Genomic DNA, 25607 nt, shown 5'->3' on the forward strand with positions numbered 1-25607 from the left:
GTTAAGTACAGGCATGTGTTTGACAGCTGATTTCCAAAGTACAGTGTTACTAGTGTCCTCACATTTGTTGACATTTATTTGGACACACATTTTACCATAACAAAAATCGAGTCTTGTGTTTCTAGGGCACCAGCTTTTGGGAAGAATGACTTCATAAAAATACCTTTAGAGTTAAGGAAGAGCAAGATAATACTTCTGCTTAGATAGCTTTAGTCAATACTTATTTTAGCAATTACAATATTTAAGATTTTTTTTTAAGTTTACATATTTATTAAGAGAGAGAGAGAGCAGGTGCACACACATGCTTGCACATGCAGGGAAGGGACAAAGAGAGAGGGAGAGAGAATCCCAAGCAAGCCCTGTGCTGTCAGCGCAGAGCCTGATGTGGGGCTTGATCCCACGGACCAGGAGATCATGACCTGAGCCGAGATCAAGAGTCGAATGCTTAACTGACTGAACCACTCAGGTACTCCTACAATATTTAAGCTTTAGAACAGTTTGGGGTGGGGGAAAGACAACTATTGACATGATTAATCTTTATTTTTAAAAAATAAAGTTCTCTGGTATATCATCAAGAAGTCCCGAAAGAAGATGTGATTGAATAAGAGTTCTTGCTGGCTTTTCTGAATGAAAAGAGCTAAAAATAGAAAAATATGCCACCAGGGCACAGTGATGTAGAGAATTTTTGCATTCACCCTTGAGCTTGCTTATTTCAGTAACATGAGCACAAGTTTCTTTGCATAATATTGGGCGTACCTCCTACGTTGCAAAATAACAAGTCAGCCTGTAATACTCAGGTACTCCAGCCTGGAGGGAAAGCAGTGCCTTCTAATGCCCAGCAGTGCCCCGGCAGACAGCTTGGGGCTACTGGAGCATCTCACTAGTGGGGAGCCTGGACTGTGGAAGGCTCCACGAGAAGGCCATGCCAGCAGGCAACTTCTGCCCTTTAAGACAGTATGAACTGGAATGAAAACAAAATTCAAAATTCAGAAATTTAACCTGCTTGTCACTTGTTTCTAATCCCCTGAGGTAAGGGGAAATATCATTGTAGATTTGAGTGCCACTTAACGGTCATTTTTCCCCCTAGATACAGTGAGTTGATTTGAAATAAAACTTAGTCTTTATCTTTCAGATGTGCTGGGACACACACTGACCTCTGTGTACTCTTGGAAAAAGTTCTGTTTCCCCTCTATGATGCTCACTAGGTACCTGGGTCATTGCACACAGTTCTTAGAAGACTCTGACTCCGGAAGATGCTTTGGGTGCCCCAGTCACCGTAATCTGAGCCCAGTTGGCAATGACCAGCACCTTGAAGCTAACTGTAGGTTTTCTCAGCGCCGGATTGTCCCTGAGAAAGGAATTCTCAAATCCCTATGGGACCCTCATCACGAAGACACTCAGAGGCTGATGAATAGAACAGTGAATGTTCTACAAAGAAAGAGGTAAGTTTTGAAATTGGAGTCTCTGGAAGAAAATCGACTTGGAGAGGGAAAACAAAGTTCCAGTTTGGTTTTAGATAGCATAAACCAACTTGACCCTTTCACATAACCAAAAACACCTGTAACTAGATTTTAAAACTGGAACACATGGGTGCTTATAACAACTTCAAACCATTATGTGGGGCCTTCCTTTCCTAAATATCTGCCTGAACCAAACCATACCAAGATGCTCTTAGATTTCTTTGTTTTAGTTATGTCTTTACTTAGCCTAGAATGGGTTTTTGGGTACAGCCTGGAAGAGTAGATATGTTTTTCTTTGACTAAACATCTGAGCCAAAAGCCAGGCCTTCATGTAATTGGTTAGTCACTCTTGCCTGAATCAGCATAATTTGTACCTAGTGTATGGTCAACCACAAATGAGCCAAGCTATTTAAAAACACTAGAGTTAAATGCTAGCCATAGCAACTGCTATGAAAGGAGCATTTTACCAAGAATGAGGCTGTAAGGTCTAACCCCAGTACCACTTGCATTCAAGACTGTCTTGATGATATGGATGCCAATTTCCCACATTTTCCCCTTGCCATTTTATATATAAAGGTACATATTTGTGAGAAAGCTAGAGTATTAGTTACCTGTTGCTGTAAATTGAAGTACTCTTAAATTCAGTGGCTGAAAACAATAATAAACATCTCACGTGATTTCTGTGGGTCCAGAATTCAGGAGTGGCATTTCTAGGTCGTTCTGGCCACAGTGGCTCAGAGGTGGTAGTCACGGTGTCACAGCTGTAGTCACCTGAAGGGCACACTTGGGCCTGGAGGACACACTTCTAGGGTGACTTACGCAGCTGGCGCTCCCTCACCGTATAGACCCCTTCATGCTGCTTGACCTCATGATACGGTGGCTGGCATCCCCAGTGAGTGGTCCTGGGGGACAAATAGAAGCCACATTGCCTTTTGTGACCTAGACTCACAAGTCACACTGTGTCACTCCCACCACTCTTTGTACATTAAAGTGAGTCATGAGACCAGCCCCCACTGAAGGGAAGGAAATTAGGCTCTTCCTTTTGAAAAGAGGAATGTCTAAGAATTTGTAGACATATTTTTAAACTTCCATTGCTAGTGAGGAGTTACATAGCTGAGGCCATGGGCCAAAGCAAAGCTAACTAGAACTTATGACCGAATATAGGAATTAACTCTTATTTACATAAGCAATAGAATCAAAAGGAAAGCCACATTTTCATGGAATAAAACACATATTAATAAAAAAGTGAAAATACTATGATTATTTGAATGTGTGAGTTATGGCCAGTAATCAAACTGCACCAATATTCCTGGGGGAGGCAAATGATCCCAAACTATTAATTATGTTTCTATTTATAGTTATGTTTTCACATTTGATTCTTTTCAGATTTGCTTCTTAAAGGCACAAGCACATGAATAGATTTGATGGTTTTGCTCAACATAGGAAATGAGTCTTAGGAAATTCAAGCATATTTTTTACTTATTAAGGCAAGTAATTGTAATGATTAGCTTTTGAAATAAAACTGCCAACAAAAGAAGGGTTTATAGGTTTTATTTTCTGAAGATACTGACAATGGTAGGATTATTTTATTATTAAAACGTGATACACACCCAAGTGTTTGGAAGTAAGCGAAAGGGGTTCAAAGCTCTTGAAGCTTATAAAATGAAACTTTAAAATTTTTTCTAAGTTTATTTTGAGAGAGATGGCATGCAAGTGGGGGAGGGGCAGAGAGGGGGAGAATCTCAGGCAGGCTCCGTTCTGTCAGCACAGAGCTCAACTCAGAGCTCAACATCAGGAAACTGTGAGATCATGACCTGAGCCAAAATCAAAAGTCAGACTCGGAGCGCCTGGGTGGTTCAGGTCAGGATCTCACTGTTTGTGGGTTTGAGCCTTGGGTTGGGCTCTGTGCTGATAGCTCAGAGCCTGGAGCCTGCTTCGGATTCTGTCTGTCTCTCTCTCTCTCTCTCTCTGCCCCTCCCCCGCTCACACTGTCTCACTCTGTCTCTCAAAAATAAACATTAAAAAAAAATTTTTTTTAAGGAGCAAGACTGTCAACCGACTAAGCCAGCCAGGTGCCCCTCTAAAATCCAAAACAGGATAACTAGAAAAAGAAATGTAAAGTGAAGGGATTTGGGGGGAGGAGCTAAGATTGCAGAATAGTAGGAGGACCCTAGGCTTGCCTCATCCCCTGAGCACAGCTAGATAAGTCATTCCGAACACCCAAGAAATCGATCTGAGGACTGACAGAACAAACTGCACTAGAGGGAGAGAAGAGGCCACATCATCAAAGGTAGGAGGTGCGGAGACGTTTGGGGGAGAAACAGTGGGTGCTGTGGAGGGGAGGGAGCCCTGGCTGCAGACACAGGTGAGAGGGAGAGAGAGGAGCACACGGGATCATACAAGGAAAACACTTCCCCAAAGCCATTGGGAAAATGAGAGCAGCTGATTTTCATGAGCTTTTGCAACCAGCGGGGCTCAACGACCAGAGTTTTGGAGGTCCACAGTGTGCTGCAGTGCTCCAGTACAGGAGGTGAGCAGGTAACCCAGGGGCAGACTGCGTGACCTGAGGTTTGTCTGAGACTCACCGAGAGAGACTGCTGGATCTTCTTGGAGCACATCTGAGAGAGGTGGCATTGCCTCTCCGGTGACAAAGGAGCCGGCAGGCAACATTTCCCTCCCCCGCCCCTCAACACAGGCACAGAGACACCTGCTGAGGGAGGCTAACCTGGACGCCGGTTCTTTAGTGCAGTTTGCTCTAAACCCCATGCTCCTGCATGCTGGTGCAACCACCTTTCTGGGTCAAACGTGCATCAATCCCAGTGAAGCAAGACCCTCCCCAGAAGATCAGTGCAGGTCCCCACCACACCGGGTCCCTAAAGTTTGGAGTTTTAAAACTCAGCCAGTCTGGCTGGGATAGAGCCTAAAGTGCACTGTGCTGCTCCAAACAGGCAAGCAACCCAGATACAGACATTGTGAAAACAGCAATCAAAAACACCGAGGATGCACGAGGGGAAATTATTCGCTCCTCCAGGAGGTCTGCCCTGATAGCAGCAAGCACAAACTCTGCTCTCCAAGGACAATGGAGCTGGCTGGTGCCATTTCCATCTCCTGCCCCTCAGCCTGAACCGAATTCAGTAAACAGCACAGCACCAGCACTGGCTGCCTAACCTGCTTACACCAAGCTCCGCCCCCCCTGCACTCTGCTGATAACTGCTTTTCTCCAGGAAGTGTGTCTGAGAATCAGTGTAGCAGGCCCCTCCCCCAAAAGACCAGTACAAACACCAGCTTGCACCATGCCTACTGACCAGAGTTCTCCAAATCTTCAGCTCTAATGGAGATAGCATCAGGTCTCTTAAGCAGACTAGAGCAAACCTATTAAAAACTTGCCACACTCTGGCCAAGATCCAGACAATCCCTACTGCAGGCAAGGAGAAACCCTACAGAGGAATAACCTGAGAAACAGAGCAGCCAAAACACAGCATCAGAGTGCATGCAGCATACACCAGAGACACTTCTTGAAGCACCAAGCCCTGGACATTATATGACCTCTCCTTCATACAGCCATTATTCTTGGGAGCCAGAAACATAACAGGCTTTCCTAACACAGAGAAGAAGATAGAGACCTAGACAAAATGCCAATTCATCCCTAAAGAAAGAACAAGAAAAGGTCATGGCCAGTGATCTAATTGAAACGGATATAAGTAATATGCCTAATCCAGAATTTATTATTTTTTTAATTTTTCTGATCCATTGTTTAAAGCAACAATCATAAGGATATTTGCTGGGTTTGAGAAAAGCATAGAGGACATCAGGGATATCCTTACTGCAGAGATAAAAGAACTTAATCAGGCCAAAATGAAAAATGCAATCACCGAGATTCAAAAATAACTGGGTGTAATGACCACAAGGATGGAAGAAGCAGAGGAATAAATAAGTCATATAGAAGATACAAGTATGGAAAACTGTGAAACTGAGCAAAAGAGGGGAAGAAAAATCTTGGATCAAGAAAGTAGACTCAGAGAACACAGTGACTCCATGAAATGTAATAAAATTTGTATCATAGGAGTGCCAGAAGAAGAAGAAGAAGAGAGAAAAGGGGACAGAAGGTTTATTTGAGGAAATTATAGCTGAGAACTTCTCTAATCTGGGGAAGGAAACAGTTAAATACAGGAGGCACACAGAACTCCCAACAAAATTAACAAAAGCAGGCCAACACCAAGACATATTATAGTTACACTTGCAAAATCTAAAGTTAAAGAAAAAATCCTAAAAACAGCAAGACAACTTACAAGGGAAGACAAATAAGGTTAGCAATGATCTGTCCACAGAAACTCGGCAAACCAGAAGGGAGCAGCATGATATGTTCAGTATGCTGAATGGGAAAAAAAGGCAGCCAAGAATACTCTGTCCAGCAAGGCTAGAATAGAAGAAGAGATAAAGAGTTTCCCAGACAAACAAAACCTAAAGGAGTTTTGACCACTAAACCAGCCCTGCAAGAAATATTAAAGGGGACTCTTTGAGTGGGAAAGAAAGACCAAAAGCAACAAAGACTAGAAAGGAATGGACAAAATCTCCAGAAACAATGATAAAACAAGTAATAAAATGGCACTAAATTCATATGTATCATTAACTAGTCTGAATGTAAATGGACTAAATGCTCCAATCAAAAGACAGAGGGTGTCAGAATAGATGAAAAAAACAAGACCCATCTATATGCTGCTTACCAAAGTCTCATTTTAGACCTCAAGACACCTGCAGATTGAAAATGAGGGGATGAAGAAACATTTTCCATGCAACTGGAAGTCAAAAGAAAGCTGGAGTAGCCATACTTATATCAGACAAACTAGATTTTAAGCCAAAGACTGTAACAAGATGAAGATGGACACTATATCATAATAAAGGGGTCTATCCAACAAGAAGAGCTAACAATTGTAAATATTTATGTCCCCAACTTGAAAGAACTCAAATATATAAAGCAATTAATAACAAATATAAAGGAACTCATTAATGATAACAATGATAGTAGGGGGACTTTAACACCCATTTATGTCAATGGACAGATCATATAAGCAGAAAATCAAAAGGAAACAGTGGTTTTGAATGACACAGTGGACCACATGGACTTAACAGGTATATTCAGAACATCCTATCTTAAAGCAGCAGGATACACATTCTTTTTGAGTGCACATGGGACATTCTCCAGAACAGATCACGTACTAGGTCACAAATCAGGCCTCAACAAGTACAAAAAGAGTCAGATCATACTATGCATATTTTCTGGCCACAACACTATGAAATTTGAAGTCAATCACAAGAAACAATTTGGAAAGACCGCAAATACAAGAAAGAAAATAAAGAAAATCCTATTAAAGAGTGAATGGGCCAATGAGAAAATTAAAGAAGAAATTTAAAAAAATACATAGAAACAAATGAAAATGAAAGCACAATGGTCCAAAACCTTTGGGATGCAGCAAAAGCAGTCATAAGAAGAAAGTATGTAGCAATACAGGTCTACCTCAAAAAGCAAGAAAAATTTCAAATATGCAACCTAACTTTACACCTAAAGGAGCTAGAAAAAGAACAACAAAGAAAGCCTAAAGCCGGCAGAATAAAGGAAATAATAAAGATTAGAGCATAAATAAATGATACAGGAACAAAAAAACCCCAGTAGAACAGATCAATCCTGAAATCAGGAGCTGGTTCTTTGAAGAAGTTAATATAATCAATAACCCCCTAGCTAGACTTATCAAAAAGAGAAAGAACCCAAATAAATAAAATCACAAATGAGAGAGAAAAAACACCACAGAAATACAATTATAAGAGAATATTATGAGGGGCACCTGGGTGGCTCAGTCGGTTAAGCAGCTGACTCTTGGTTTCAGCTCAAGTTGTGATCTCACAGTTTGTGGGTTCACGCCCTGCATTGGTCTCTATGCTGCCAGTGTGGAGCCTGCTTGTGATTCTCTCTTCCTCTCTATGCCTCTCCTCCACTCACTCACTCTCTCTCTCTCTCTCTCAAATAGATAAACTTAAAAAAAGAGAATATTATAAAAAATTGTATGCCAATAAATTGTGCAAACCAGAAGAAATGGATAAACATACAAAGTATCAAAACTGAAACAGGAAGAAATAGAAAACTTGAACAGACTGATAACCAGCAAGGAAATTGAATCAGTAATCAAAAATCTCCCAACAAAAAAAAAGTCCAGGGCCAGATGGCTTCACAGGGGAATTCTACCAAACATTTAAAGAAGAGTTAATACCTATACTCCTGAAACTATTCCAAAAAACAGAAGTGGAATGAAACCTTTCAAATTCATTCTACAAGGCCAGGATTACCCTGATTCCAAAACTAGACAAAGACTCTACTAAAATAGAGAACTAAAAGCCAGTATCCCTGATGAACATGGATGCAAAAATTCTCAACAAAATATTAGTAAATTGAATCCAACAGTACCTTAAAAGAATCGTTCACCATGATCAATTGGAATTTATTCCTGAGTTGCAAGAATGGCTCAAATTTGCAAATCAATCAACGTGATACACTGCATTAATAAAAGAAAGGATAAGAACCATATGATGCTCTCAATATTTGCAGAAAAAGCATTTGACAAACTACAGCATCCATTCTTGATAAAAAATCCTCAACAGAGTAGGTTTAGAGGGAACATATCTCAACATAATAAAGACCCTATAGGAAAGACCCACAGATAATATCATCCTCAATAGGGAAAACAACTTTTACTCTATGGTCAAGAACAAAACAGGGATGCCCACTCTCACCACTGTTATTTAACATACTACTGGAAGTCCTAGCCTCAGCAATCAGACAACAGAAAGAAATAAAAGACATCCAAATCAGCAAGGAAAAAGTCAAACTTTCACAATTTACACATAACATGATACTCCATGTGGAAAATCTGAAAGACCGCACCAAAAAATTGTTAGAACTGATATCTGAATTCAGTAAGGTTGCAGACTATAAAATCATGTACAGAAATCTGTTGTATTTTAGTACACCAATAATGAAGTAGCAGAAATAAAGCAATCAATCCTATTTATAATTGCACCAAAAACCAAAAGATACCTAGGAATAAACCTAACCCAAGAGGTAAAAGATCTGTACTTTGAAAACTATAAAACACTTGTGAAAGAAATTGACTATTACACAAAGAAATTGAAAGACATCCCATGCTCATGGAGTATAAGAACAAATATTGTTAAATTGTCTGTACTACCCAAACCAAGCTACACATTTAATGCAATCCCTGTCAAAATACTACCAGCATTTTTCACAGAACTGGAGCAAACAGTCCTAACATTTGTGTGGAACCACAAAAACCCCATTAGTCAAAGCAATCTTGAAAAAGAAAAGCAAAGCTGGAGGCATCACAATTCTGGACTTCAGGCTGTATTACAAAGCTGTAATCATCAAGACAATATAGTACTAGCACAAAAATTAGACACGAAGGGGCACCTGGTGGCTCAGTTGGTTAAGCATCCAACTTCAGCTTAGGTCATGATCTCATTGTTCGTGGATTCAAGCCCCATGTTGGGCTCTGTGCTAACAACTTGGACCCTGGAGCCTGCTTCAGATTCTGTATCTCCCCCTTCCCCCCACACACACCCCCGTCCGCATCTCTCTCTGCCCCTTCCCTGCTTGTGCTCATGCTCTCTCAAAAATAAATAAACATTACGGGCACTGGGTGGCTCAGTCAGTTAAGCATCTGATTTTGGCTCAGGTCATGATCTCGCAGTTCATGAGTCTGAGCCCTACATTGGGCTCTGTGCTGACAGCTCAGAGCCTGGAGCCTGCTTCAGATTCCGTGTCTCTCTTTCTCTCTTTCTGTGCCCCTCCCCCCCAATATAAGTAAACATTAAAAATAATTAAAAATAAATAAATAAACATTTTAAAAAAACAGATTAATGGAACAGAATAGAAAACCCAGAAATGGACCCACAACTATATGGCCAACTCTTCTTCAAGGAAGAATATTGAAGCAGGAAAAAACATCCAGTGGAAAAAAGAGAGTCTCTTCAACAAATGGTGCTGGAAAAACTGGACAGCAGCATGCAAGAGAATGAAACTGGACCACTTTCTTACACCAAACACAAAAATAAATTCAAAATAGATGAAAGATGTAAATGTGAGACAGGAAACCATCAAAACAGAACACAGGCAGAAACCTCTTTGACCCCAGCTGGAACATCTTACTAGATGCATCTCTGGAGACAAGGGAAACAAATGTAAAACTAAACTACTGGGACGTCAGCAACACAAAATATTCCCGCACAACAAAGGAAACAAAACTAAAAGGCAGCTTACAGAATGGGAGAAGATATTTGAAATGGCATATCTGAAAAAGGGTTAACAACCAAAATATGTGAAGAACTTATTAAAACTCAACACCCAGAAAAACAAATAATCCAGTGAAAAAATCGGCAGAAGAGGCACCTGGGTGGCTCAGTCGGTTCAGCATGTGGTTCTTGACTTTGGCTCAGGTCATGATCTCATGACCCTGTGGGTCAGGCCCCACATCAAGCTCTGCACAGAGCATGGGGCCTGCTTGGGATTCTTTCCTTCTCTCTTCCTTTGCCCCTCCCTAGTTTGCTCTCTCTCTCTTTTTCTCAAAACAACAACAACAACAACAATAAATAAATAAATAGAAGACATGAATAGATATTTTTCCAAAGAAGACCTACAGATGGCTAACAGACACATGAAATGATGTTCAATGTCACTCATCATCAGGGAAATGCAAACCCAAAGTACAGTGAGATATATCACACCTGTCAGAATGGCTAAACTTAACGCAGGAAACAACAGATGTTGGCGAGGATTTGGAGAAAGATGAACCCTTTTACACTGTTGGTGGGAATGCAAACTGGTGCAGCCACCCTAGAAAACAATATGGAGTTTCCTCAAGAAGTTAAAAATAGAACTGCCCTACGATCCAGCAATTGCATTACTAGGTATTTACCCAAAGGATACAAAAATACGAATTTGAAGGGATACATTCACCCTGATGTTTAGAGGGGCCTAATCAATAATAGCCAAATTATGGAAAGAGCCTAAAAGACCACTGAATGATGAATGGATAAAGAAGGTGTGGTGTATGTATACCATAGAATATTAGCCATACCAAAAAGATCTTGCCATTTGCAACAACGTGGATAGAGTTAGAGTGTATTATGCTAAGTGAAATAAGTCAGAGAAAGAGAAATACCATATGATTTCACTCATATGTAGAACTTAAGAAACAAAACAGATGACCATAGAGGGAAGAAAAAAGAGAGAGAGGCAAACCATAAAACAGACTTATTTTTTAAGTTTATTTATTTATTTTGAGAGAGAGTGAGCGTGTGAGTGGGGGAAGGGCAGAGAGAGAGAGAGAGAGAGAGAGAGAATCCTAAGCAGGCTCTGTGCTGTCAATGCAGAGCCTAATGTGGGGCTCAAACTCACAAACCATGAGATCATGACCTGAGCCAAAATCAAGAGTTGGATGCTCAACTGACTGAGCCACCCAGAAGCCCCTAAAAGAACAGTTTAAAAGGGAAAACAGGTTAACAAATATTAAAAATAAGCTAACAAGAAATGGTACAGATATGTAGAAAAGGATATTTGGATAGCTTCTTCCTGTTTAAAATTACTCTTCAGTCAGCTCAAACTCAGCACCAGGGCTCTTTCCACCCCTCTTTGGTCTGTCCCCTGAGCCCCTTGGCTCCCAGGATGGGGCTCCTCAAGATGCGTCTTGTCTGCCAGGGTAGGTGCCTGTAATTTATCATTCTCTGTTGCCTTCTGCTGACCCCTGGTTGAGAAGTAACTTCTCCCACCTAATTTTTGGACACAGACCTCCTTCCCGGCTTTATCCACCACTGATGTCAGTGATGGTTAGTCCCCCAAGAAACTTACTGCAGGACAGCTTTCTCCCAAGAAGCTTGGCAAACTGCCTCTGCTGACCAGGTTTCCCCGCTGGCCTTGCACTGGTACTCTTGAGACTCAGCCTTTCTGCTCCCAGATCTGGGCTGCCCACCACACAGCCCCTGCCCTGGCACTCGGTACTATTCCCATACAGGGTGAACCCGGGCAGTCACAGTGACTCTTAACTCCAGGCTTTCTTCTGCATCATTCAGGGGGTCTTTCAGGACCCCACAAGAAGGACCAGATGCGTGCTTTCTGGAGCCTGGAGCCCACCTACCTATTACCTCTGACCTACCAAAGCAAGACGGGGAGGGTGCCAATGGAGAAGCAGAGCAGCAGCCTAGGCAGTGTCGAATTCTCCCTCAGGCTATCTTAGCTTCTACTGGTTTTGCTAATGCCTTACCCCAACGCATGGGGGACTGGGTCTCCTCTTACAGACCAGGAAGCACCCAAATCATAGGCAACAAAAGCAAAAATAAACAAGTGGGAATACATCAAATTAAAAAGCTTCTGTAGAGCAAAAGAGATGATCAACATAATGAAATAGAATGGAAGGAAATATTTGCAAACCACCTATCTGGTAAGGAGTTAATATCCAAAATATACGAGGAATTCATACAACTCAATAACAAAACAAAACAAAACAAAACAAAACAAAACAAAACAAAAAAACCCTCAAAACAAACAAACAAAACAAACAAAAAACAACCATCTGAATAAAAAATGGACCAAGGACCTAAGTAGACCATTTTTCAAAGAAAATATTCAAAAGGCCCACAGGTTCATGAAAAGGTGCTCAACATCACTAATAATCAGGGAAATTCAAACTAAAACCACAATGGGATATCTGTTAAAATGGCTATTATCAAACAAACAAACAACAACAACAACAACAAGAACTAACAACTACTGGCAAGGATGTGGGGAAACGGGAACCCTGGTGTGCTATTATTGGTGGGAATGTAAATTGGTACCACCAACATGAAAAATAGTATAGAATTTCTTCAAAAAATTAAACATACAACTACCAGAGGCTCCTGGGTGGCTCATTCGGTTGAGCATCTGGCTTTTGGTTTTGGCTCAGGTCATGATCTTGCAGTTTGTGGGTTTGAGCCCCACATTGGACTCTGCTACTGATGGCATGGAGCCTGCTTAGGTTTCTTTGTCTCCTTCTCTCTCTGCCCCTCCCCAGCTCGTGTTCCTATTCTCTCTCTCTCTCCCTATGTGCCAATCAATGGATTAATGGATAAAGAAAATGAGAAGAAAGAGAAAGAAAGAGAAAGGGAGGAAGGAAAGCAGAAAGGAAGAAAGGAAGGAAGGAAGGTAGGTAGGAAAAAACTTGGTGTATATATATATATATATATATATATATATATATATATATATATAATGGAATATTATTCAGCCATAAAAAAGAAGGAAATCTTGCCATTTGCAACAACACGGATGGACCTTGAGGACATTATGCTAAGTGAAGTAAGTCAGACAAAGAAAGACAAATACCATATGATGTCACTTATATGAGGGATCCAAAAAACCCAAACTCAAACAGAATAGATTGGTGGTTGCCACAGGTGAAGGATAGAAGGTGAGGGAAATGAGTGAAGGTGGTCAAAAGGTACAAACTCACAGTTATAAGACAAATAAGTTCTGGAGATGTAATATCCAGTAGGGTGACTATACTTAACAGTATTCTATTTTATATCTGAAAGTTGCTAAGAGGGCAGATTTTAAAAGCTCCTCAACACAAAAAAATGTAGGGGATGTGATGGATGTGTTTGTGGTGGTAACCATTTTGGAATATGTACGTAATATCAAATCGCTATGTTGTACACCTTACACTTACACACTGCTTTATGTAAATTAAATTTTCATGAAGCTGGAGAGAAGAAAAAGTCTTAACATGGCTGATCTCTCTACTTCTAACCTCGCACTTCTCCCACACTTCGTACTGACAGCAGAGTTCACACCTCTGTTCAAAGAATAGTAGCATGTCTTTTATATGCATTATCCCATTTAATTCCTGGAACAATCTGTAGGATGAACATTATCATCTCCATTTTGCAGATGAAGAAGTGGAAGAAAAAAGATCTGAGAAAATTTCTCAAGGTTGGATGGCAGCTGAATGGCAGCACCAGGCAGGTCTTAAGTTTGTCTGACTCCAAAGTTCAGCTCTTTCTGTTGAACCATGCTAATCCCACTTGATCTGACTTCAAACCACCCTCACAGGTGTCCTTCTTCTAATTGTGCCCTCGCCCCAGGCTCGCTATACTATCTTTAATATCTCTCCAAACCATGCTTACCTATAGCTCCAAGGCTCATGCTCTTTGTTCAGTCTCACTGCCTGCCCTCTTTTATTTTTTATTTTTTTAGTGTTTATTTATATTTGAGAGAGAGAGAGAGAGAGAGAGAGAAAGCTAGCATGAATGGAGGAGGGGCAGAGAGAGGGAGACAGAATCCGAAGCAGGCTCCAGGCTCTGAGCTATCAGCACAGAGCCCAACGTGGGGCTCAAACTCATGAGCAGTGAGTTCATGACCTGAGCCGAAGTCAGATGTTTAACCGACTGAGCCACCCAGGCACCCCTCGATGCTTGCCCTCTTAATCAAAGATTGTCCTTATTTTTCAAGGACTAGTTCAAATTCAACTACTCAGAAAAGCTTTCCCTGATGCCCTTCACCTTTCTCTCTTCGTGAGAGATTCAGATTTTCTCTCAAAAGTTTGTAGTTTATTTTGCGTCATAATTGTGTTTCCATGCTTAGGTTGCCAATTAAACTTTCAGTTGCTTTTCCATATTTACCCACCACTACCCTTCCTGTGCCCCACATTTAGTCAAGGGTTTTGTGAAGTTCTTAGATGTATGTCAAATTGTAACATTTTTAATTTTAAGAAAATAGCTGGTGTGGGTTTCACTTATATTTCATGTTACGAATTTTCTCTTTAATCAATATTCATTGAAGGAAGGGGTCCTAAAAATGCAATAGTAGAATGCATTTCCATCAGTCAATCCATGAAAGCATAAAATTGGGATAAAAATAAGTGATCAAATCAATCAGACATTGTTCCAAAACAGTTATATATCAGTTAATAGGAACTGGGACAACTTTTTGTGGTATAAATCAATGATTTCAGGGGGTGCTGGCCAAAGGGCATATGAGACCATTCATTGGGATTTGCAAAGAAAAGACTTCTGACTGTATGTTTTGCCTCGATGATTTACCTACATTTTCTACTTATACTATAATATGTAATTATAGTCGATCTATAGCATGTTTTAAAATTGGTTAGGGAAAATTCTCTCCACTTTTTTTTTTTAATATCCTGGCAATTTTCATATGATTACACTTTAAAAAAATTTTTTTAATGTTTATTCATTTTTGAGAAAGAGACAGAGCATGAATGGGGGAGAAGCACAGAGAGAGGGAGACACAGAACCCAAAGCAGGCTCCAGGCTCTGAGCTGTCAGCACAGAGCCCAATGCTGGGCTCAAACCTGCAGATGGTGAGATCATGACCCGAGCTGAAGTAGGACATTTAACTGACTGAGCCACCCAGGTGCCCCTCATAGGTTACGCTTTTAAATTTACAATAATTTGTCTGGTGTGGTGGGTAGTGAGGGGGCATGCTGTTTTTGTTTAGAAGATATGTTTTAATAAGCTGTTTGAGATAGAAGGATGAGGCTCACTAGGCTTGGCTGCAGTGAGCTAGTTTTTAGACATCACGTGATTGAATGGCTCTACGTGAGAAATGAAGGGGATTACCAGTTTTTGCTAGTGGTAAACACTGTAATATTAGAACTCTCAGAAAAGACAGACATTTTGGATTATAAACATCCTTTGAAAGAACATCTAAGGGGCGCCTGGGTGGCTCAGTCGGTTAAGCGTCCGACTCCAGCTCAGGTCATGATCTCGTGGTCCGTGGGTTCGAGCCCCGCGTTGGGCTCTGTGCTGACAGCTCGGAGCCTGGAGCCTGCTTCGGATTCTGTGTCTCCCTCTCTCTCTGACCCTCCCCCGTTCATGCTCTGTCTCTCTCTGTCTCAAAAATAAATAAATGTTAAAAAAAATTAAAAAAAAAAAAAGAGAACATCTAAGTTTCAGAACAGGAAGGAAAGCCCTAGTAAGAGAGAAGAAAAGCAATTAGGAACTGGAGACCAAAAACAAGTGGAGGTAGGGGGACAGAGATAACTTATTCTTATCCCCCACCCGACCTAAAAACTCGAGTTTTAATGCCCATGATGAGACAAGGCATCAGCCCATTTGAGGTAGAGAATTGGAATTGAGATGTCTACATAAAAGTGGGATGTTTGAAAAGCTGTTTCCCTAACAGTGTACTGTTAGGGAAAAAAAAGAAAAAAAGAATAAACTAAAAAAAAAAAAAATCCGTGCACTGTCATAAAGTGATGTAAAACTTTTCATGTATATGTGTGTTGGCAGGTGTGGAGGTGGGAAACAAAAAGTTTCCCTTAAGAACTTGTAACCACACACCTACCCGGGTGTGACTTTTTACTTCCATCATTCACTCACAACGCCAATGCTAAGATATTAACATAAATAGTGGTCCTGGAGTCGTGAACCTCTGGAACACCTACATGTAACAAATCTAAAATCTCTTTGGGGAAATAAGCCCTCAACCCAGGCCATATGGACATTCACATATGAAGCCCTGGTAAAGATGAGTTCCCAATAAAAAATTACAAACCACTAAAGTATACATCAAGAAGGAAGGAAGTCAGTAGATAAAAGAGCAGGAGGATTAGAATCTCAAGAACATAAGATGTAGGGGCACGTGGGTGGCTCACTTGGTTGAGTGTCTGACTCAGGTCCTGATCTCACAGTTCGTGGGTTCGAGCCCTGCATCGGGCTCTATGCTGACAGTTCTGAGCCTGGAGCCTGCTTTGGATTCTGTGTCTCCTTCTTTCTCTGCCCTTCCCCCACTCCCTCTCTCTCTCTCTCTCTCTCTCTCTCTCTGTCTCTTTGTCTCTCTCTCTCTCAAAAATGAGTAAATGTTAAAAAATAAAATGAGAGACTCTTAAAGGAAGAGCTTCAAGAAGAAGCGAATTAGGGGCGCCTGGGTGGCTCAGTCGGTTAAGCGTCCGACTTCAGCTCTCACGGTCCGTGAGTTCGAGCCCCGAGTTGGGCTCTGGGCTGATGGCTCAGAGCCTGGAGCCTGCTTCGGATTCTGTGTCTCCCTCTCTCTCTGCCCCTCCCCCATTCATGCTCTGTCTCTCTCTTCTCAAAAATAAATAAACGTTAAAAAAATTTTTTTTAAATAAAAAATAAATAAAAAAAAAAGAGAAGAAGCGAATTAAACTCAGAAAGAAGAAATAAGAGCCAAGAAAGAGTGGTGAGCAAAGAAAATGGTCCGTATTTGGTTAAATCTAAACAAGCAGCACAACTTATACGGGAGTATGCAAATGAAGTGTGACTAGAATGTGGTCAACAGTGTGAGAGGAGAAGTCATATGAGTGAAAGCACTTGCATTGTTTTGAAGAAGGATAGAGATACTGATCAAGTCAGAGAATTTATGTTAAAGTTTAAAAGTAACCACAGAAGAAAGGAATGAAGGGAGGAAGGGGAGAGAGAGAGAGAGAGAATGTTGCAGTTTACAAACCAATAGAAGGAAGGGAAAGGCGGGAATAACAAAGCCATCCATCCATTCCGAAGGAAAGAATGAGGTCACCTGGGTGGCTCTGTTGTTAATCATCTGATGTTGTTAAGCATCTGACTCCGGCTCAGGTCATGATTTCATGGTTCATAAGTTTGAGTCCCACATCAGGTAAGCTTGACCCTCGCTTTGGGCGAGCACCAGCCCTGCATCCGGTAAAACATGAACCCCACTTCGGGCGAGCGCGGCTTCTCTCTCTGTCTCTTTCTGCCCCTTGCTCACTTCCGCCCCCTCCCCCCCTCAAAAGAATGAAGGGGAAAAGCAACATAGAAGAAGCAGAGTAAATAGAATGAACAAAATAAGATAACAAATCTAAATAAATCCATAATCACAATACATGCAAATAGTCTAAACTCACCATATTTTTTCCAAGAAGAGTTTTTTTCCCGAAGACAACTCTCCTGGTCGCATGCGAGCAGATGAGCATAGGAAGCTGTGCTGTTGTAGGTGTAGGGGAGGGAAGAGGCTGGGTCCCATCCCGTGCTACATTAGAAGATGTTCACTTACATCTGCACACTTATTCACTGCACAGAGCTGAGGCTCAATGGTTCAATTTCTCTAGAGAATAAATCTCTGGACTCCTGTGGAGGCGGGGGACGAGAGCATCCCCTGCTTGCCCAGCGCGGGAGAGAACTGGGGATCAATGTGTGTGGACCTGGGCTCTGGCCCCACCTCATTCTCAGCCATGGGCCTCCCTCCAGCTTTCAACACTGCTGGGAGTCTCCAGGGGATGCTATTCCAGTTTGCAGAAACTCTCCCTCCCGGTCCTTGGGTCACAGTGTTCTCTGACTTGCTCAGTGAGTTTACCGCTTTCCTGTTTGCTTGCCCACTCCCCAAACTGTGACAAAACCTTTTTGTCCACTGTTTTCTTTTTCTAGTGGCTTCATACCCTTCTTAATTCATTCTTAATTCATTGCTGTCACACATGTTGGGTTTGGGGAGGAAGAAGATACAGAAGAGTAGGGTTAATCTGCCGTCTTTAACCAGAAGCCCTTGACTGAGTTCCTTCTACGCCACACTTCCAGTGTAAACCCTAGGAGAACTTGAAAGCCACAGCTGATAATTGGAGGCATTGTCACGGAAGAGGAATTTGAATCGTACGCAACCCTCAGTGTATAGACCAATGGATGAAAGCTCTCAGGGGGAAAAAAAATGTTTAACTTACACAAAAGAAATTTCGAAACGATCAGAGCTGTCCTAGGAGGTCAGAGACCATAAGCACTTGAGTCATCCCTTCCCCATCAATTGTTCCGGAAACACGATGATACCTTTGTTCAAGTAATTCCCTTCAGTTCTTTTTGGAGATAAGTAGTAATGCATGCGGGTAAACACCTGAATCCCTTTTGTACATGGGATCATTCGTGTCTTCTGGTCAAATAAACTCGGGGTCACGGCCAAATATAAAGGTTCTTCCTTGAAGTATGTGAAAAATCTGGGTAGAGCTCATTGGAGTTAAGTGGCCATTTAGACATCAAATTTGTTCTGCTTGGGGCATGGGAAACAGTATAATTTAGTGGCTTTAGAGTCAGAAAGAACTGCATTCAAAACAGTCCCTAATGCTTGACAGCTAGGCAAGTGAACTTAGGCAGGATACTAACCTCTCTGAGCCTCGATTTCCTTATCTGCAAAATGGGAGCAACAACACAGGCTTCACAGGATGGTTGTGAAAATGAAATGAGATGTCGCTAGTGAGCCTGGGAAGCCTGGTAGATTGTGGAATTCTGGTACATGTCCTTTCTCTTTTGTCCTCCCCACATCTCCATCACCCTGATGCTACCAGTCACTGTGCTGACAGCTCAGAGCCTGGAGCCTGCTTCGGATTCTGTGTCTCCCTCTCTCTCCGCCCCTCCCCCCATTCAAGCTGTGTGTCTCTCTCTCTCAACGATAAATAAACATTTATTTACTTATTTAAAAAATTTTAGTATCTATTTTTGAGAAAGAAAAGAGCTTGAGCAGGGGAGGGGCAGAGACAGAGGGAGACACAGAATCTGAAGCAGGCTCCAGGCTCTGAGCTGTCAGCACAGAGCCCGATGTAGGGTTGGAACTCATGAACCATGGGATCATGACTAGAGCCCAAATCGGATGCTTAACTGCCTGAACCACCCAGGTGCCCAATAAATAAATAAACATTTTTAAAAAATAAATAAATATACACAAAACAATGCAAGGGTTGGGGGGAGATCGCCTTTTCAGTCAAGAGAGCACTGTTGGCAAGACTTGCTAAGTTTCCCTAAGGATCAGGTCCATTCAGGCTCAGTCCCCAGTGCAGGACCCAGCTCCCACTCAGAGAGAACAGCTGTCACCAGGGGACTACTCTCCACCCCTCAGGAAGCGCGGCCTCCAGTTCCGGAGAGGATAAAGCCCAAGCAGTCTGGGCACCTGCAGAAGCTGAAGAAATAACTCACCCCTTCATTGTGGGACTGACCTAGCAGAACTCTGCAGTCCTTCCAACCTGTGAAGTCTGATTTCTTTGGTCCCTTACTCCATCTCTGTGTCAACCTTTCAGGAAGAAAGGCCATCTTGTAGAAGAAAACTCGTTTCCTTTATTTAATCTTTTAAAAAAGATTTTGTATTTAAGTAATCCCTATACCCAATGTGAGGCTCAAACTTATGACACTGAAGTCAAGAGCCACCAACTGAGCCAGCTAAGCGCCGCTGGTTTCCTTTATTTACAGTCTCTAGCGGAGTATTCTGCAGACAGTAGGCATCTGTTATAATATTTCCTAATCAATCAACTTCAAAGAGAAAGATGTATTTCTCAATGATGTCAATCTGGAATGAGATATTATGTGTAAATTTACTCTCCTAAAAAAAACTTACTGGAAGTTGCTTAGTCTACATTCCCTTTTCTGCCTCCTGTCCAGCCTGCCTCCCTCCCTCATTCTTCAGGCCCTTTGCTCTGTTATCTGACGTGGGGTAGTATTCTGATGTCATAATAACAGAAATGACTGTTTTGGTGAGACAGGTCAATAATCCTCGCTGGCTTTTATAAATATCAACAACCATCCCAGGGGGTGAGTCTTTCCTACCATTACTTGTGAATGATTTTCTGCTGGTGTGTCTGTTCTCACTCCTTAGGACATACTCCTTTAAGACCTGCAAGTTAGCTCAGTACTCCTTACCTCATTTTGGAATAAAATAGGCCAATGATCTTGCCAGCTGAATGTCTCCTACCTACCTTGCCATATTCACTTTTTTTTCTTAAAAGGTGAACTGTTCTCTCCAAATCGGTTAAGAAAGCATTTAGCAATAATTTAAACAATACAAGCAGTTTAAAAAATCTTACTTCTTGGGGCACCTGGTGGCAGAGCTTGTGATGCTTGATCTTGGGGTTGTGAGTTTGAGCCCCGCATGAGGTGTAGAGATTACTTAATAAAAAAAATAATAATAAATATTACTTAATAATTTATCTACTTTAGACATCTTATCTTAATTGCTTAGGCCATTCTTCTGGAAGTATCCCCAAACCATGAAAAACTGGACTGCTTAGATGCGTTGATGATTCTTTGTAAGAGCCAAGCAGCATTTATGTTACTGGGAAATAGTTTTGCATTTGACACAGGATGGAGATACATTTTTGGCATGGCCCCGTTTGGTGGGTTAGACTCAGATTCTCTTCTGGGAACCTGGAGAGGACAGTGGGAAAAGTGGGATATGAGCTAGGTAACAGGCAGGGTGCCTGGGTGGCTCAGTTGGTTAAGTGGCTGGCTTTTGATTTTGGCTCAGGTTATAATCTCGCAGTTCATGAGATTGAGCCCCGAGTTGGGCTCTGTGCTGACAGTGTGGAGCCTGCTTGGGATTCTCTCTCCCTCTCTGCCCCTCCCCTACTTTCTCTGTCTCTGTCTCTGTCTCCAAATAAATAAACATTTAAAAAAGAGCTAAGAGGTGATGGGACACATGAACATCCTCTTGGCCTTCAGGTGACCTGCCCTTTGAAAGATGGATACAGAACTCCATACTAGATTTTTGGTTCTGTGTAAGGAATCTTTAACCAGATATGGGGGCGCCTGGGTGGCTCAGTCGGTTGAGCATCCTACTTCAGCTCGATCTAGCAGTCTGTGGGTTCGAGCCCTGCGTCGGGCTCTGTGCTGACAGCGCAGAGCCTGGAGCCTGCTTCCGATTCTGTGTCTCCCTCTCTCTGCCCCTCCCCTGCTGATACTCTCTCTCTCTCTCTGTGTCAAAAATAAATAAACATTAAAAAAAAATTTTAAAAACCAGATATTGCCACTCCAGGGGTAAGGAAGAAAAGGAAAGAAAAGGTCAGAGAGCCATCGCAACTGAGTATGAAAGAAAGATGATAGAGTTTGCTAAAATACATATTCCTTTGTTTAGATAATTCCTTTATTTCTGAGAGAGAGAGAGAGAGAGAGAGAGAGAGAATGAACCAGGAGGGGTAGAGAGAGGGAGACAAAGGATCCGAAGCAGGCTCCACCCTGTCAGCACAGAGCCCAATGCAGGCTCGAGCTCACAAACTGTGAGATCATGACCCAAGCTGAAGTCAGACACTTAACCGACCAAGCCACCCATGCACCCCAAAATACATATTCCTACTTCAACCCCACGGATTGTGTAGGCCTTGGGTGGAGCCTGAAAATCCATGTTTTTAATGTTTCCAATCTGATGCTGATGCCAGAATTGGTGGACTACTGTGGAAGGCAAAGTGCCTGAACAAATCAGGATCTGATTTGTTAGCCTGGCTTTGAAAAAGAAAAGTCCTGGGATGTTAGGATACTTTCCTTTGTTCTCTCCTTATCCTCCTAATCTCTTGTATTCATTGCCTCAGGGGAAGCATAAGCCAGGGTGTAAAGGAAATAACCTTCCAGGATCTTCCAAAAACCTAAAATCCTTAAGGGGATTAGATACACTGGAGAAATGTTGGAGAGCTGAAGGATAGGGGTATTGAGGAGGGTGGAGCCATCCCTTGAGAAAGACTGGGGGCGGGGGAGGAAAAGAGGGGTGCCTGGGTGGCTCAGTCTTCAAGCATCTGACTTCGGCTCAGGTCATGATCTCACTATCAGGTGAGTTCGAGCCCCGCTTTGGGTGAGCCCTGCTTCTCTCTCTCTCTCTCTCTCTCTCTCTCTCTCTCTCTCTCCCTGCCCCTCACTCACTGCCACCCTCTCTCTCAAAAAAAAAAAAAAAAAAAAGGATTGAGAAAGATATTCTAGAGGCAGAGAGAATATTGGGGGGTGGTGAGGGGAGAGAAGAGGACAACTTTGTATCCTCTAGAGGTACTGTGTTCCCCCTGGGGGAAGGGCTCTGGGGAGACAGTAAAGCCTGAGCTAGTCTGGAAAATTCCATGGCAAAGCACACCATGCTTCACTCCCCAAAGACAGAACCCCAGCAGTGCAGTAAGGACCCAGAAAGAGATAGCTACACTGGGCATCGAGGCAGCTGGGACCTTCGAGGGTTTCAGGAAGCGTTTGGAGCCTTGGTATGACGCCAGGATGACACATGTGCCTGAGGGGAGCAGGGGAAGAAGAACAAACATGTGAATTGGAGGGACCAGAAGGCCAGAAAGAGGGGTGCCTTGGCAAAAGTCTGCATGGACAGACAACATCAAGAAACAGCCGGCCCCCCACGGTAGTACGTGAGCCCTAGAAACAGCTCTGGAAAAGGGGGGGGCACAGTTAAGGCCTGACGTGACTTTGCTTCCGCTCTGCCTAAAATAATGGGGTTTTGAAACAGATTCTGTTGAATTCAGTACGCATTTACATTTCTTGCATCCCTGAGCTGTGGACACAAGATTCATGTCGGCTGCACTAGGCTCTAAGCAAGTGAATTATGGTGGCATCCCACGATTAAGCACGTGACAGCTTGGAGTAGGTGTGTGTACTGGAGGGCGAGGGTACGATGTGCTTACAGGTGAGTTTCTCATGATTCCAGTCCATAGCCAGGATAAATTAATTCCAAGCTGAAGATCATGTATAGAGTCGTAAGTCACACTCTCTGATTCTAATTCAAGACATCTTGAAATAGAACAAAGAAGTAGGGTGGCCAGATTTAGAAAATAAGTTGTCCCATGCAATATTTGCAGTTTTGGGGACATACTTATATTTTAAAATTATTCATTCTTTATCTGAGATTCAAATTTAACTGGGTGTCTGGCAACCCTGCAAAGAAATGTTGTCTGGCAACCCTGCAAAGAAGGGAACTCACTTCTAGGCGTCTGGGGTCCAATGAGACATCTGCCAAAGTACCCCGGTCTGACTCCCAGTCTATCGCAGAAATCCTGCCAAGGCCCTGCTGAGAAGCAGCTGGGCCCCCCTGTGTGAGAAGAGGTAGGATCTCAGTGGGTTCAGCAGCTTCTCTAAACATCTCCTGCTCCACTCCTTCCGTTTGCCCTGCCTGTGGGTAGTTCTAGATACGTCCGGGTCTAATGAAAAAGGTACAGGTTTGGAAATCCGTTAGACCTGTGTTCAGAGCTCATCCCTGGTGTACGATTTTGAGTGGTACACCAGATTTTGAGTGGAGTACTTAACCCTTCTCTTTTGGCCTCCTCCCTAGAAGACTTGTATGGATGAAGGATAACGCACAGAAAGCACCCAGGGAGGTGTGTGGCATGCAATGGGCACTGCATAGTGCTCTCATTTAATGCACTTAGTTACTAAATATGAGTGCAGGAGACTTTAAATCATATTCCTTGGTCTCTTCCTTGCTTCTGAAAGATGCCACTCCATGTCTGCGTGAATTAACAAAATGGCTGCAGTTATTCGGGGACACTACTTGTCCTGTTGCAAACTTTGGCTGATGTATCTCTGTCTAGGGTACATATTTTACAGTACCTTCTTATTTTTTTAAAAAGGATTTTATTTTTAAGTAAGCCCTATACCCAATGTGGGGCTTGAACTTCCAAACCCGAGATCAAGAGTCACATGCTCTACCAACTAAGCCAGCCAGGTGCCCCTACTATACCTTCTTTTAAAGTATTTTTTTTTAATTTTTGAAAGCTTATTTATTTATTAGTTTGAGAGAGAGAGAGAGAGAGAGAGAGAGAGAGAGAGAGAGAGTGCAAGGGTGGGGAGAGGCAGAGAGAGAGAGAGAGAGAGAGAGAGAGAGAGAGAGAGAATCCCAAGCAGGCTCCATGCTGTCAGCACAGAGCCCGATGTGAGACTTGAACTCACGAATTGCAAGATCATGACCTGAGCTGAAGTTGGACGCCTAACCAACTGAGCCACCCAGGTGCCCCTACTATACCTTCTTTTAAGCTTTCTAGAATTTATTTACATCTAAAGGAAGGAATGGCACCCTCAAACTGTACTCACATTCCCTGTTTGAATGTCCTGATCACAATTCCATTGAGCCCGGGGTTGTGGGAACAATGCTGGTTTATGTGATGTTTTCACCTGCCTGACAAGTTGTTTGAAATGGAGAACACCCACTTAAAGCTATTTATGTCATACATATTTCCCAAAGGAAAATTTCTGCATAAGTATATATTCAAAATACTTAAAAATAAAGTAATAGTACAACCATTTCTACTTGTCCCTAAAGGGTAGGACATATGTCATCATCATGTTTCTATCTGCAGAATATATGGCCCAGGATAAAATAAATATTTGTTGAATAGTATCCCAAAGTTTTAAGTACAGATCTTTCTTCATCCCTTTAGTTCACAGTTCCTGTTTGGGTAGAATCCCTCAGGGGAAGCACCGTTTTCATCTGATTGTGGAAAAGTGATTTTCTTCTGTTTATCTCTGACACTACAACTATTAGATGGTCTGCGATAAATTGTATTGAAAAGGAAAAGAGGGAGATTAAAGGTGTTTTAACCCAAAAGGGTTATTTTAACAAACCTAAAGTGTTTTTGAAACACACAGGAAAAAAAATTCCATAACATAAAAGTTGTTGAGGGAACTACACATGGCAAAACCTTCTATGAATATGCATTCATCCAAGTAATAAACACATATCCAATTTGTGCCTGGTCCTCTGGATGTAAAATGTCAGGGAACCGTGAGGTGGCAATAAGGAGGGTCTTTTCTCTCGAATGTATTATTCATCAGTCCTTCATTATTTAGGGCGTTAGTAAGTGATACTCTGTGCTGCTGTTGCACCATTCCTGGGAGGTATCGGTCATCTTTCCCCCATTTATTTTATAGCTTTTGAAGGTGGGTCAACAAGGAGCCAGTCTGGACTCAGAGGACTGACCAATGGAGAGAGGATGCACCAAAGGTGAGTTCAGATCAGCTGTGGACCTGGCAGAAGTTTCCAAAATGGCTACTTGTGACTGTTGGTGGGAATTTAACATGTGCCCTTCCCTTTCTCATCTCAGCCCTCCCTTTCCTCTCCTACAGCGTTCTGTAAACGTGTCCCCTTTTTCTGTACTGCTCACACGGATAGGAAGTTTTCGGTGACCATTGCTGAAAAATCTAAGCAAATGATCTGACCTGTCTTGTTTAGATCTGACATATGAACCAGCCACTGGATTCCTCTTTTCCTTAGCTTGCAATTAAGACAGAGAGCTTCTAAGAACTGTTGCCTTTCTTTTTGCCATCTCAGTTTTTAATGCTTTTCAAAGGATCCGGTTCTAAAGTTAGTGATGGCACAAACGAAGGGGAACAGGC

At 42.3% G+C, this 25607-nt stretch overlaps 1 protein-coding gene and 1 long non-coding RNA gene across 5 annotated transcripts in view; one reads left to right on the forward strand and one right to left on the reverse strand.

The window, feature by feature from the left end:
* Positions 1 to 213: 213 nt before the first annotated feature.
* Positions 214 to 19917, reverse strand: LOC125939534 (uncharacterized). Its single transcript, XR_007463085.1, has 3 exons — positions 19864 to 19917; positions 2072 to 2362; positions 214 to 961 (listed from the first exon to the last, which is right to left on the reverse strand). It is a non-coding gene; the product is annotated as an uncharacterized LOC125939534 (long non-coding RNA).
* A 110-nt stretch (positions 19918 to 20027) lies between these two features.
* The window catches only part of NUP153 (nucleoporin 153), a 92049-nt gene continuing 86469 nt past the window's right edge, over positions 20028 to 25607 (forward strand). For 2 of the 4 annotated variants that reach the window (XM_049654998.1, XM_049655002.1), the window contains exons 1-2: positions 20028 to 20057; positions 25143 to 25215. The gene's annotated coding sequence lies outside the window, so the exon portion shown is untranslated. The remainder of the gene's footprint in view (positions 20058 to 25142; positions 25216 to 25607) is intronic. The other 2 variants (XM_049654999.1, XM_049655003.1) reach the window with 2 other exon arrangements.

Source organism: Panthera uncia (genome assembly GCF_023721935.1).
Source record: "Panthera uncia isolate 11264 chromosome B2 unlocalized genomic scaffold, Puncia_PCG_1.0 HiC_scaffold_25, whole genome shotgun sequence".
Taxonomy (NCBI): Eukaryota; Metazoa; Chordata; class Mammalia; order Carnivora; family Felidae; genus Panthera; species Panthera uncia.